The sequence below is a fragment of the Primulina tabacum genome, chromosome 7 (genome assembly GCF_025594145.1).
Source record: "Primulina tabacum isolate GXHZ01 chromosome 7, ASM2559414v2, whole genome shotgun sequence".
Taxonomy (NCBI): Eukaryota; Viridiplantae; Streptophyta; class Magnoliopsida; order Lamiales; family Gesneriaceae; genus Primulina; species Primulina tabacum.
The window spans coordinates 4,153,732-4,166,230 of NC_134556.1; the positions used below are offsets into that span (position 1 = coordinate 4,153,732).

Genomic DNA, 12,499 nt, shown 5'->3' on the forward strand with positions numbered 1-12,499 from the left:
TTTTTCCTTTTTTTTTAAATAACGTGACTGCAAAATTTTACAATAACATAAAATTTTTTATCCAAACATTCTACCATAAATATATATATATATGTATATATATAACCATTTATATAACGGATACATCCGACTACCTTTGAAACTTATCTAGCAGAAACAAATCTTTTTGTTTGTTTGTTTCTTGTTTTTTTTTTGTTTTTTGTTTTGTTTTTTTTTTTTTTTGAACACAATATTGATGTTTTTAGAACACATTGATAGTACATAAATCAAATCTAAAAAAAAATTACAATGAATAAAGTATTTTGCAGTCCGTTATATATTTACTTCTTTTTTTTTCTTTTTTCAATAAATTTTTTTTAGGGGAGTTATATTCTTGTAATTAACCATTTTTTAATAATCAATAAAAGTTTATTAATTGTTTTCTCATTTCTCACTACTCACTCACAAAAGATGTGTGAGTATATATTATATTTTTACAAAAAAATTCTTTCAATTATACATGTTAACAACCATACAAACCATATCTTTTAACTATATTCTCATAAAAATTTTAGAAATTATTTTATTTGAAAACACATACAATTATATATATATATATGAACACATCTATTATATATTTTATATTAATTGATCAAAAAATATATATAAATTGGTACATATGAAAAACTAATTTTTCTTTTAGTCTGTATTTTGAATATAATGAATATTAAAATCTAGTGTATTATGATTTTCCAATAATTATTAACTAATGCGTCTCAGGTGCATTTTACTAACACCTTACTCGACTTTGAACTAAAAATTATTATTATTATTACTATATATAAGTATATATTTTAATTTTTATATAAAAAAACTAAGAGGAGAAGAAGAAGAAATTATTCATACCTTAAAGAAAAACATTGAAACATACCGTTGAATCACAAGTTTAGCATCACATGAATTTTTTTTCTTACTTTTGGATGTTGGCCAATTAAGTTGAGATAAGGATGGATCTGGTTCTTGACTAAATCCTTGTAGTAAATCAATAAGTTCACCTTCACTTGTAGCAGATGCTAACATCCTTCGCGAAGCTAATGAAATAAATCCCTGTTCCACAACATCATCAAGAAACGATAACAGCTTATCATAATAATTGTTAACATTTAACAAACCAATTGGCTTATTGTGGATATTTAATTGTGCGCAACAAACAGTATGAAATATTTTTTCCAAAGTACCGAAACCTCCTGGCAAAGCAATGAAAGCATCTGAATGTTCAATCATTTGAGTAATTCATTCATACATGTTGTCCACTTTCATTTCTTCTCCTATTGTTGGTCATGTAAGATTGGCTAAGGTAATCGGAATAATGCCTAAACTTCACCTCCACCTGCATGCGCAGCTTTTGCAACTTTTCCCATGAGGCCAACTTCACCATCACCATTTACCAAATGAATCTTTTTTTTAGCAAGTGTTATTCCAAGATTTTCTGCTACTTCTTCATAAATTGAATCTTTTCCTGCACTAAATCAACAAAATACACAAATATTTTTGATTTTACTTACCATGGACGTTGACATGTTGAGAAATATGTTTTTTTGTAATTGTTAGATCACAGCATATGAATTTATAAGCTTAACATGCCAAAAGTCAATATTTGAACAGGAAATTATTATTATTAAAAGAAAATAAAAATGACAAAATTAAAACAAATATATACAGCGTGGTTGTGATTGTGGCTCACATCTTCCTCTGATTTTACGTTCAGTAACGGCTTCAACGCCTTCTATGAGTCGAGGATATGCTTCCCATCCTATTTTCTTATAAATTGGAAAACCTGGTCTTTTAACGTCAGATTCCCAAGACGAAATTGTGATATATATTTACTTATCTAAATAGATATGCGTTACTACAGTAGGATCTTTGTAAGGCTGATTCCACCGTTCATATTGATATTCCTCCTGTTGAAATTGTCACCATAGTTTAAGAAGTTCATTTTGCACGTACCCACTAGAATGCGTATCAAGAACCTCTAGAAAATTATCCAAAGACTCTTTACTCAGACCATTCTTAATGAATAAAATTTTATTTTCTCTATTCATTGATGTCATTCCAACATTTTTGCATTTTCCCTTACAAGTCCACCTTGCACATTTATGACATCCACCTATACGTTTAGCTCTTCGCTTTTTGGCATATGTGCTTTTAGCAAATCCTGGCATATGTCTTATTATTAATTCACTTGCTTCCCCAACCAATCGGACTTTTGCTTCAATTATCAAACGGACATCATTCGGTATGCCATATGACATCATCAACCTTAGCCGCTCACATCTAGCTTCATAAATTTTTTTCAACACATTATCAGGTAAACAAACAAAATATTTACGAAGATTCATAATACACGCATCCATATTATTATTATTATATATATTTCAATTATTTTGGGAAAATTGAAGAAACCGACTTAAACAGTCACGGAGTACCGTTATCCGCCACTTAACCGGGAAATGAACTAGAATCTGCAAAACAAAATGAAAATATCAAACAACTATTGTGGATCATATAAAGGCATAAACTCATTATTAAGAATTTCATTTTCTATAAAAGGCTTAAGTATTTGCCCATTAACTTTAAACAAGTCATTATTTTTAGGATTTTCAATATCAACAGCACCATGAGGATAAACAAATTTGACTATAAATTGTCCTGACCACCTCGATCTTAGTTTACCTGGAAATAAATGCAAACGAGAATTATAAAGCAAAACTTTTTGTTCAATTTCAAATGACTTTCTCATAATATTTTTATCATTAAAGGCTTTAGTTTTATCTTTATAAATCTTTGAATTTTCATATGCATCATTTCTTAATTCTTCAAGTTTATTTATTTGCAATTTTCTTAATTTAAATGCATCATCTAAATTAATATTAAATGCTTTAATTGCCCAATAAGCTTTATGTTCAAGTTCAACCGGTAAATGACAATGCTTACCATAAACTAACCTATATGGTGACATCTCTAATGATGTTTTAAATACAGTTCTATATGCCCATAATGCATCAGTTAATCTTAAAGACCAATCTTTTCGATTTGGATTAACTGTTTTTTCTAAAATTTGTTTTATTTCTCTATTTGCAAGTTCAACTTGACCATTACTTTGATGATGATATGGGGTAGAAACTTTATGTGTAATGCCATATTTTCTTAACAAAGAAGAAAATGATTTATTTATAAAATGACTTCCCCCATCACTAATTATTGCTCTAGGTATTCCAAATCGGCTAAAAATATTTTCTTTTAAAAATTTTATAACAACTTTATGATCATTAGTTCTACATGCAATTGCTTCAATCCATTTTGAAACATAATCAACAGTGACTAAAATGTACGTATATCCAAAAGATAATGGAAATGGACCCATAAAATCTATCCCCCAACTATCAAATATTTCAATAATTATGATTGGATTTAAAGGCATCATGTTTCGTTTAGAAATTGATACCATCTTCTGACAGTTTTAACAAGATTTGCAAAATAAATGCGTATCTTTGAATAAAGATGGCCAATAAAATCCACATTGTAAGATTTTTGTAGCTATTTTATTGGATGAAAAATGACCTCCACATGCTTCAGAATGACAAAATTTAATAATATTACTTACTTCATTGTCGGGTATGCATCGTCGAAAATTTGGTTAGGACAATACTTAAATAAGTAAGGATCATCCCAATGAAATTTTTTAACTTCTATCAAGAATTTATTCTTATCCTGTGAATTCCAATGAGAAGGCATTTTATTTGTCACAAGAAAATTTACAATGTTAGCAAACCAGGGCATAATAGTAGCATAAAACAACTGATCATCTGGAAAATTTTCATTTATTGGTATTTCATTATGAGATAATTCAGCCATTATTCTAGATAAATGATCGGCTACAACATTTTCTTTTCTTTTTTTATCTTTAATTATAATATCAAATTCTTATAACAATAAAATCCACCGTATTAATCTTGGCTTAGCATCTTGTTTATTTGATAAATATTTTATGGCAGAATAATCAGTGTAAACAATAGTAGTAGAACAAATTAAATAAGATCGAAACTTATCTAATGCAAATACTACTGAAAGTAATTCTTTTTCAGTAGTTGAATAATTTATTTGGGCACTATTTAAGGTTCTACTAGAATAATAGATTGCATAAGGTTTACCTTCTTTTCTTTGTCCTAACACAGCTCCTATAGCAAATCACTTGCATCACACATTAATTCAAATGGTAAAGACCAATCTGGAGGTTGTAAAATAGGTGATGTAACTAAAAGATTAATAATTTTTTTAAAAGCATTTTCACATTTCTGAGTCCATTCAAATTGTGTATCTTTTGTTAAAAGATTTGAAATTGGTTTAGATATAATGCTGAAATTTTTTATAAACCTTCTATAAAATCATGCATGACCCAAGAATGATCGAACTTCTTTGACCGTTTTTGGTGATGTTAAATTAGCAATAACATCAACTTTGGCTTTATCAACTTCAATTCCTTTTTCAGATATCACATGTCATAAAACAAACCCAGATTTAACCATATAATGACATTTTTCCCAATTTAAAACAAGATTTTTTTCTTCACATCTTTTTAATACTTCTTCTAGATTTTTAAGACAATTTTCAAATGAGTTTCCGAAAACAGTTATATCATCCATAAGAACTTCTACATATTTTTCAATCATATCACTGAAAATACTTAACATGCATCTTTGAAAAGTAGCCAGAGCATTACATAAATCAAATGGCATTCTTTTAAATGCAAAAGTTCCGAAAGGACAAGTAAAAGTAGTTTTTTCTTGATCTTCTAATGATATAGGTATTTGATAATACCCCGAATACCCATCAAGAAAACAATAATAAGAATTTCCTGCTACTTTTTCTAGAATTTGATCTAAAAATGGTAGTGGGAAATGATCTTTTCTAGTTGCATCATTTAATTTTCTATAATAAATACACATACGCCAACTAGATGGAATTCTAGCTTGTAATAACTCTCCCTTTTCTTTTTTTATAACAGTGATGCCTGACTTTTAGGTACTACATTGTGTTGGACTTACCCATTTACTATCTGAAATTGGATAGATAATTCCAGCGTCTAATAGTTTTAATACTTCATTCTTAACAACTTCCTTCTTATGTGGATTTAACCTTCTTTGTGGTTGTTGATATGTTTTAGCATTTTCTTCCAAGTGAATTTTATGTGTACAAATTAAAGGATTCATACCTTTTATATCTTTCAAAGTCCATCCAATTGCATTTTTATATTTTTTAAGTAATTTAATCAAATCTTCTTCTTGATTTGGCAAAAGAGTGGAAGAAATTACAACAGAAATGTTTTATTTTTTCACCAAGAAATACATATTTCAATTCTAATAGTAAAACTTTTAATTCAAGTTTTCTATTATCATCTTTTTTAAAATTATTTTTAGACTCAAAACTTTCTATTGAAAAAACTTCAGATTGTTGATTTAAGTTTTCTTCTTGTATATTTTCTTCCACAATTGTTTCAATTTCATTATCATATTCATTTTCATTAATACTTGGTTATTTACATAAATTGAACACATTAAGTTCTAGAGTCATATTTCCAAAACACAATTTTCCTTATTCCATTTCGACAATTAATTAAAGCATTTGAAGTTGCTAAAAATGGTCGTCCCAATATTACTGAAATTTCATTATGTACTTCTATTGGTTGTGTCTCCAAAACAATAAAATCTACAGGATATATGAATTTATCAACTTGAACCAACACATCTTCTACAATACCTCTAGGTATTTTGATTGACCTATCCGCCAGTAAGAGAGTAACAGAAGTGGGTTTTAATTCTCCTAAATTAAGTTTTTCATAAACTGAATAAGGAAGTAAATTCACACTTGCTCTCAAATCCAACAAAGCTTTTTTAATTTTATTTTCTCCAATAATACATGAAAATGTTGGACAACCAGGATCTTTATATTTTAAACTAGAATTATTTTAAAGAATAGAACTTACTTGTTCAGCCAAGAATGCTTTTTTCTTCACATGCAATTTTTTCTTTACAGTACATAAGTCTTTTAAAAATTTTGCATAAGAAGGTACTTGTTTAATAGCATCTAATAACGGAATATTTATCTTCACTTGTTTAAAAACTTCATAGATATCAGCATAACTTTTTTGTTTTTTATGATTTGTTAATGCATGAGGAAATGGTGGAGGTTTATTTGACTTATTTACTATTTCAGATGATTTATCATTCACCATATTATTCTTAAAATTTAAGGTATCATCATTCTCAAAAGTGTCAGGATTATCATCCTTACTCTTTGATTTTAAATGATCCTTGTTTTCATTACTATATGGATCATTAACTATTTTACCACTTCTAAGGGTAATAACAGATTTTATTTGATCAATTTTTTCATTTTTTAATTCTTGATTTGATTTTTAGGATTAGGTTGAGGTTGAGATGGAAATTTTCCTTTTTCATGAATATTAAGTGCATATGCAAATTTTGCAAGAGTTTCTTTCAAATCACTCATAGATTGACTATTTTGAATATTGATAGACTCTTGCTTTTGGATAAATGCATGAATTAAATCTTCAAAGTTTTTTCTTGGAGGTGTAACATAAGGAATATAACCTTGATGATTTTGGTTATTTTGAAAATATTGTTGTGACGGTTGTGCATTATTATCATTCCTCCAACTAAAATTAGGATGATTTTTCCATCCAGGATTATATGATGGTGAAAAAGGATCTAGTATTGGTTTTTTATAATTGTTAACATCATTTGCTTGTTCATGGAGACATTCTTTAAATGAAGGTAATGTTGGACAATCTTTTGTAGAATGATCATGTGTATCACATATATAACAAACAATTTCTTGAATACTTTTTATTTGACCACTCTTTTTCATTTCTAATGACTCAATTTTTCTTGCTAAAGATGCAAGTTTAGCTTGTATATCTATATCATCTTTAAGATTATAGATATCACCCCCATTTGTTGAATTATTGTTTTTAGTTGTTGGTGGTTCTATTGTGCCTATATTATCCCAATTTTGAGCATTTTCTGCTAATGAATCCAAATATTACATAGCTTCATTTGGGTTTTTATCTTCAAAAGTTCCATTACACATGAATTCTATCATTTGCCTATCTTTAGGTATTAGACCTTCATAAAAGTGAGAAACTATTCTCCATGTTTCAAAACGATGATGTGGGCATGTATTTAGTAATTCTTTATATCTATCCCAACATTGATAAAACGTTTCTCCTTGTTTTTGAGAAAAAGTTGTAATTTGTCTTTTAAAAGAGTTTGTTCTATGGGGAGGAAAAAACTTTTTGAGAAATTGTTGTTGCATTTCTTCCCATGATCTTATTGAACTTGATCTTAAATTTTGTAGCCATGTTTTAGCTTTATCTTTTAAAGAAAAAGGGAAAAGCTTTAATCGAACTATATCCATGCTACAATTTTGATCATTATAAATGTTACAAACTTCCTCAAATTCTCTTAGATGCAAATATGGATTTTCGGAATCAAAGCCATGAAAATTTGGTAAAAGTTGAATAATTTGAGGTTTGAAGTTGAAATTAGATGCATCAAGAGGAAAAACTAAACAAGATGGGGCACTAGTTCTAATAGGGTTAATATGGTGCCTAAGTGTTCTTAATTGATCATGTTCTTGATTATTATTATTATTATTATTATTATTATTATTAGTAGTATCATTATCTTTATTATTTGAATTATCATCCATGTTTAAATTATTTTCAGATACTCGAATAAGTCTACCACTTTTTTTTCGACTCCAAATACTCATACAAAAAAAAAAACAACACAATACTTATAAATAAAACATAATTAACAAATATAAACTTAATTTATACCTCCCCGGCAACGGCGCCAAAAACTTGCTACTACTTAAATAATAATTCACCCAAGTGTAGGTTGTCTGCAAGTAATATATTTCGTAAGTACGAGATCGATCCTCAGAGATGTTATTTTGAGTTTAAATTTATTTATTTATAGATTACTAAATGCAAGAATGAAGTTTACAAATTATAAATTTTGTCAAGCCTTGAGGATTTATTCTTTGTTTATGTAATATTGTTTAACTAAAAGTAAAACAAAAAAAACCACCATAAATAATGGTTCCAAGAAAATTAAACACACACATAATATAATATAGTTCCCACTATAGGAAATACTGAATTAACCGATATTTTAAATATGGTACCTATGATTATAATTATAACTATATAAATAAATAATTGCATAAAGTAAATGTTAAATTAAATCATTATATTTCATTTAGAACAACCGGCAGAGCCACGCTATTGCCTAAATGAAATATATTGATTTAATAAGTTAGTTGCGATAAAGTAAAAGTTAGTTGCGATAAAGTAAATGTTAGTTGCGGAAAAGTAAAAGTTAGTTGCGAGAAAGTAAAAGTTAGATGTGAAAAATAAAAGTTTGTTGCGATAAAGTAAATGTTAGATTGTTAGATGTTAGTATTAAATCATAATATTTCATTTAGAACAACCGGCAGAGCGACGCTATCGTCTAAATGAAATATTATGATATTATTATATAAATATATATATATATAATAAGTGATGAAATATTTATTGTATCAAAATTAAACAACAAATCAAGATAACCACTTTAATGGTATCAAGCATTTGATGTAAATTGATAACAACAAATAATTCATTTTTATACCTACAATAAAAATAAGTTAGCTAAATGAAAAGAAATAAAGAAAGAATATACAAAATATAAACAATCTTATTTCACCAAGAATGCATCCTCTTCACCTTGACATAATAGATTTAGCTTGCCATAAGCTTACTTTTGATCAACACTAAAATATCACTTATAGTTGAGAACATGAAAAAAATATATTGGAACTTAGAACTTTGATACACACTCACACTATATTTTACAATAAGATAGAATGATTCTCAAGCTAGCACAAGCCCTCTATTTATAGGCCAAATGAGAGAAAGGGTCAAAATTTTTATTAATGCCATGTAGTTGCAATAGTATTCTTTGTCTCCTCCAAGTTCAATTCCATTTCCCTTCTTTCAATGCTTTGTTCCACGACTTTAATCACCGAATCTGACTCTGCTCAAAACGGCAAACATGTGGGAAATTTTCTGTAGATGAATTTAGCCACTTGGTTCACCTCATTTGGTTAAATATTTAAATAATTATGATTTTTTTACTATATGCCGGTCATAGTAAAAGTAAATTTGTCCTTCTTTTGATATTTGCACAATTTGATCATCTTAATGAACTTTTTAGGCAATCATGTCTTCTGCAAAGTTGTAGATAATTTCTCAAGGATTCCAAACATGTTTGAGTCACCTCTATTTGAATTTTCTAGCTTGAGTTATCATTATTTTACCAACACGTAGAAAACCTGAAAATAAAACATATTTAGTAAGACAATTAAATATAAACAAACAATACTAAAATAACATAATTTTATAATTTTAATGAAACTTAAAATTTAAAATACAGGTTTTAACATATAATAAACTATTAATTTTAAGTTTCATCAGTCAGCTCGAAGCAGCTCAACCAAGTTTGTCCTAACAAAACCAAAAAGGGAGCTATAAGTTGAGCCAAGAGTTCGGACAAATTAAATGTGCAAGAAATGACCTTCGCTTTAACCCATGAAGGAGATGCGGGAGGAGCTAAGAGCTAGGACATATTGATGATGCAGGAAATGACCTTTAGAAAATCAAGGTGACATTTAAGGATGCATGAACTTTTGAACCCACCATTATAACTAGTCTTGAACTTGGAGAACACATGGAATTTTGGTCTTAATCACACCATTATGGCATTTCTTGTGCTCCAAGTGGTCGACCAAGGCAAGGTGAAGGGGCAAGAATTTTCTATAAATACCACCTAAAGTCACATACAAGAATGCACTTCAAAAATCCCTCAAAAACTCTCCCAAATTTTCGGCCCTCTCCTCACCCCTCAAGTATCGGCCGAAGTCAAGGAAGAAGGAGGAAATATTTTCGTGCAGTCTAGTACGGAAACCTTGTGCCGAAGTGCTGCCCGATCAAAGACAGTGTTTGTTAGAGTTGCGCCGAAGTGCTGCCGAAATTTCAAGAGGAAGCTTCGTACAAGAAATCGGTAAGTGGGCTTTTGTTACGTATACTTTTTGTATTTTTAAAACTTGAATATATAAGTTATGACATGCGTTTATGTGTGTCCTATTTTCGAAAATTCAGTATGTTCTGTTTTAAAATTTTGATCGATTATGTGCTCTGTTTGTTGTTTGAAATTCTTTGGTTACGCTGAATCCATCTGAAACTCTGATATCTGAAAACTCTGATACGTTCTGTCTGGTAAATCTGAATTTCGTGTTGCACTGTTACAAATTGATTTGAAATGGGACGAGAATTGTGATTATGTCTGGCCCCCAATGGTGGGTATAAAACCATTTCTGTTTGGCCCCTAATGGTGGGTATAAAACCATTTCTGTCTGGCTCCCATCGGTGGGTATAAAACCATGTTCTGGCCTCACCCCTTAGAGGACTAACATATTGGGGACAATTTGACCATGGAAATGAGATGAGTAACAGTGTTCTGTCTGTTCTGATATGTTCTGTTCTGAATTGAGTTAATCGGTTTCTGAATTGTTCTGAATCATCTGATGAATTTTGTCATTTATTCGATTTGTATCTGTCCTGATAAGTTAAGAATATTAAGTTTGAAAGTCTGTTAAAAGAACGTTTTAAGAAAACTAAGTTCTATATGTATCTTTGGAATCGATCGACCCACACTTGCTGAGTGTTTTCCAAAACACTCACCCCTTACAAATTTCAGATAAAAATGAGGAGCAACTGGATGAGGAAGAGCAAGATGCCTTCTGGGGTTGGTGAACCGGAGATCAAGATCAGAAGTCAAGATTTTGCTTTTCTTTCGTTTCCGCTATTTGAAACTCTGATGTATTTTATTCCATTGTCGTTGTAAGACAATACTTTATTTATGAAAAAGACTGGTTTGATTTGATAAGAGGCTTTATTGTTTTCAATTTAATTGTTAAACAATGTCGGATGTCACCGATGCTTCGGACTCCGGGCGTGACAAATCTACTGCAGGGTCTTCTGCCTTTAGACCCATGTTGCCTGCCTCCTCTTCAGATAAAGGCAAGGGTAAACTTGTTGCAGAACCACAATCTCTTGGTGCCAAGTCATCTGTTCTCAATTCTATTGATCTTCACTTGGAGGAGATTCAAAAATCTGCCAGTGAAGACATGACTTTCTTTCATTATTGGCTGAAAATCAGAATTCTCCAACCAATCACTTATTTGAAAACACCAGGTGTTTATGCGAAAATGGTGAAAAATGAAAAGAAGATCTTTGACTCTCCAAAGACCGAAAATGTTATTGTGGCAATGAACAGAAGAAGCTACATTCTCGAGCAGCTGAAATTCCAGAAGCTGGAATCTATTTTAAAGATTCTTCAGTCTAATTTTGACTCTATGATTCCCACTGCTGCTCAGGATCATAATGTGATTCATCTTTTGACTGACCTACTACGATTGATGAATGAGCAACTTCTTGCTCAAGAAAAGGACTTTGGAGAGCCTGTACAGTAGCAAGTATTCTTCATTCCAGACTTTTTTCAGAATAAGTCAGTTGAAGAAAGGACCACAGTTCCATCAGAAGCTAAGGTCTCCAGTAGTCCTGCATCCCTAACGATGCCTACTCAATCCTCCTCTTTGATTTCTGTTTGTGAATTGGCTTCAGTTGATGAAGTTATTCAATCTATTGTTCTTGCTGCCTCTACCGCAGTACTTTTAAACTACTTGAAATTTGCGGAAAAAAAAAAATTTCTTAAATACCAAATGAACTTTCAATTTTTCGTTCATAAATCAATAGTTCAACCAAAAATATTTGCGTTAAAAGAGATCGCCCATAAATTTGCTAAAGAAACAAATGTTTATTTAAACATTGTAAACAAAACACGAAATCAGAGTATTTTGAACATTTCATAAGAACCTAAAATATGGCGGTCCTCGAGTTTAGCTTCCCGCTCAGTCCAATCCAGCTCACTGGTCCCCACCTCTCGTCTCTTCAAACTCATCCTCACCTGCATCGATCAAGTCTAGTGAGTCTAAAGACTCAACATGTATAAACTGGAAGTAAGAGTACTATGTAATAAGATCACATGCAGCTTTAAAAAAGACCGTACATACTGGAACTTGAACTTGCATAAATAAGATTGAGCATACGTACATACATACATAGACGTGCCATCAACATAAAACCTTTCTTAATCATGCTTACATCATACATACTTGAACATACATAAACTTCATCATTTTGCGTAGAGGCCTGTTTCAAAGCAAGTGAATCATACATAAATACGTCTGATCAGACTAAACCCCAGTACTGGGCTGACAGGGAAGATCCACTGCCACATACATGAGATCCGCGTACATAATTTAATGGGTGGAT

General features: G+C 30.1%; 1 non-coding gene across 1 annotated transcript; it reads left to right on the top strand.

The window, feature by feature from the left end:
• The first annotated feature begins 7,219 nt into the window (after window positions 1–7,219).
• LOC142552450 (small nucleolar RNA R71) lies at window positions 7,220–7,328 on the top strand. Its single transcript, XR_012821781.1, has one exon. It is a non-coding gene; the product is annotated as a small nucleolar RNA R71 (small nucleolar RNA).
• Window positions 7,329–12,499: the final 5,171 nt, after the last annotated feature.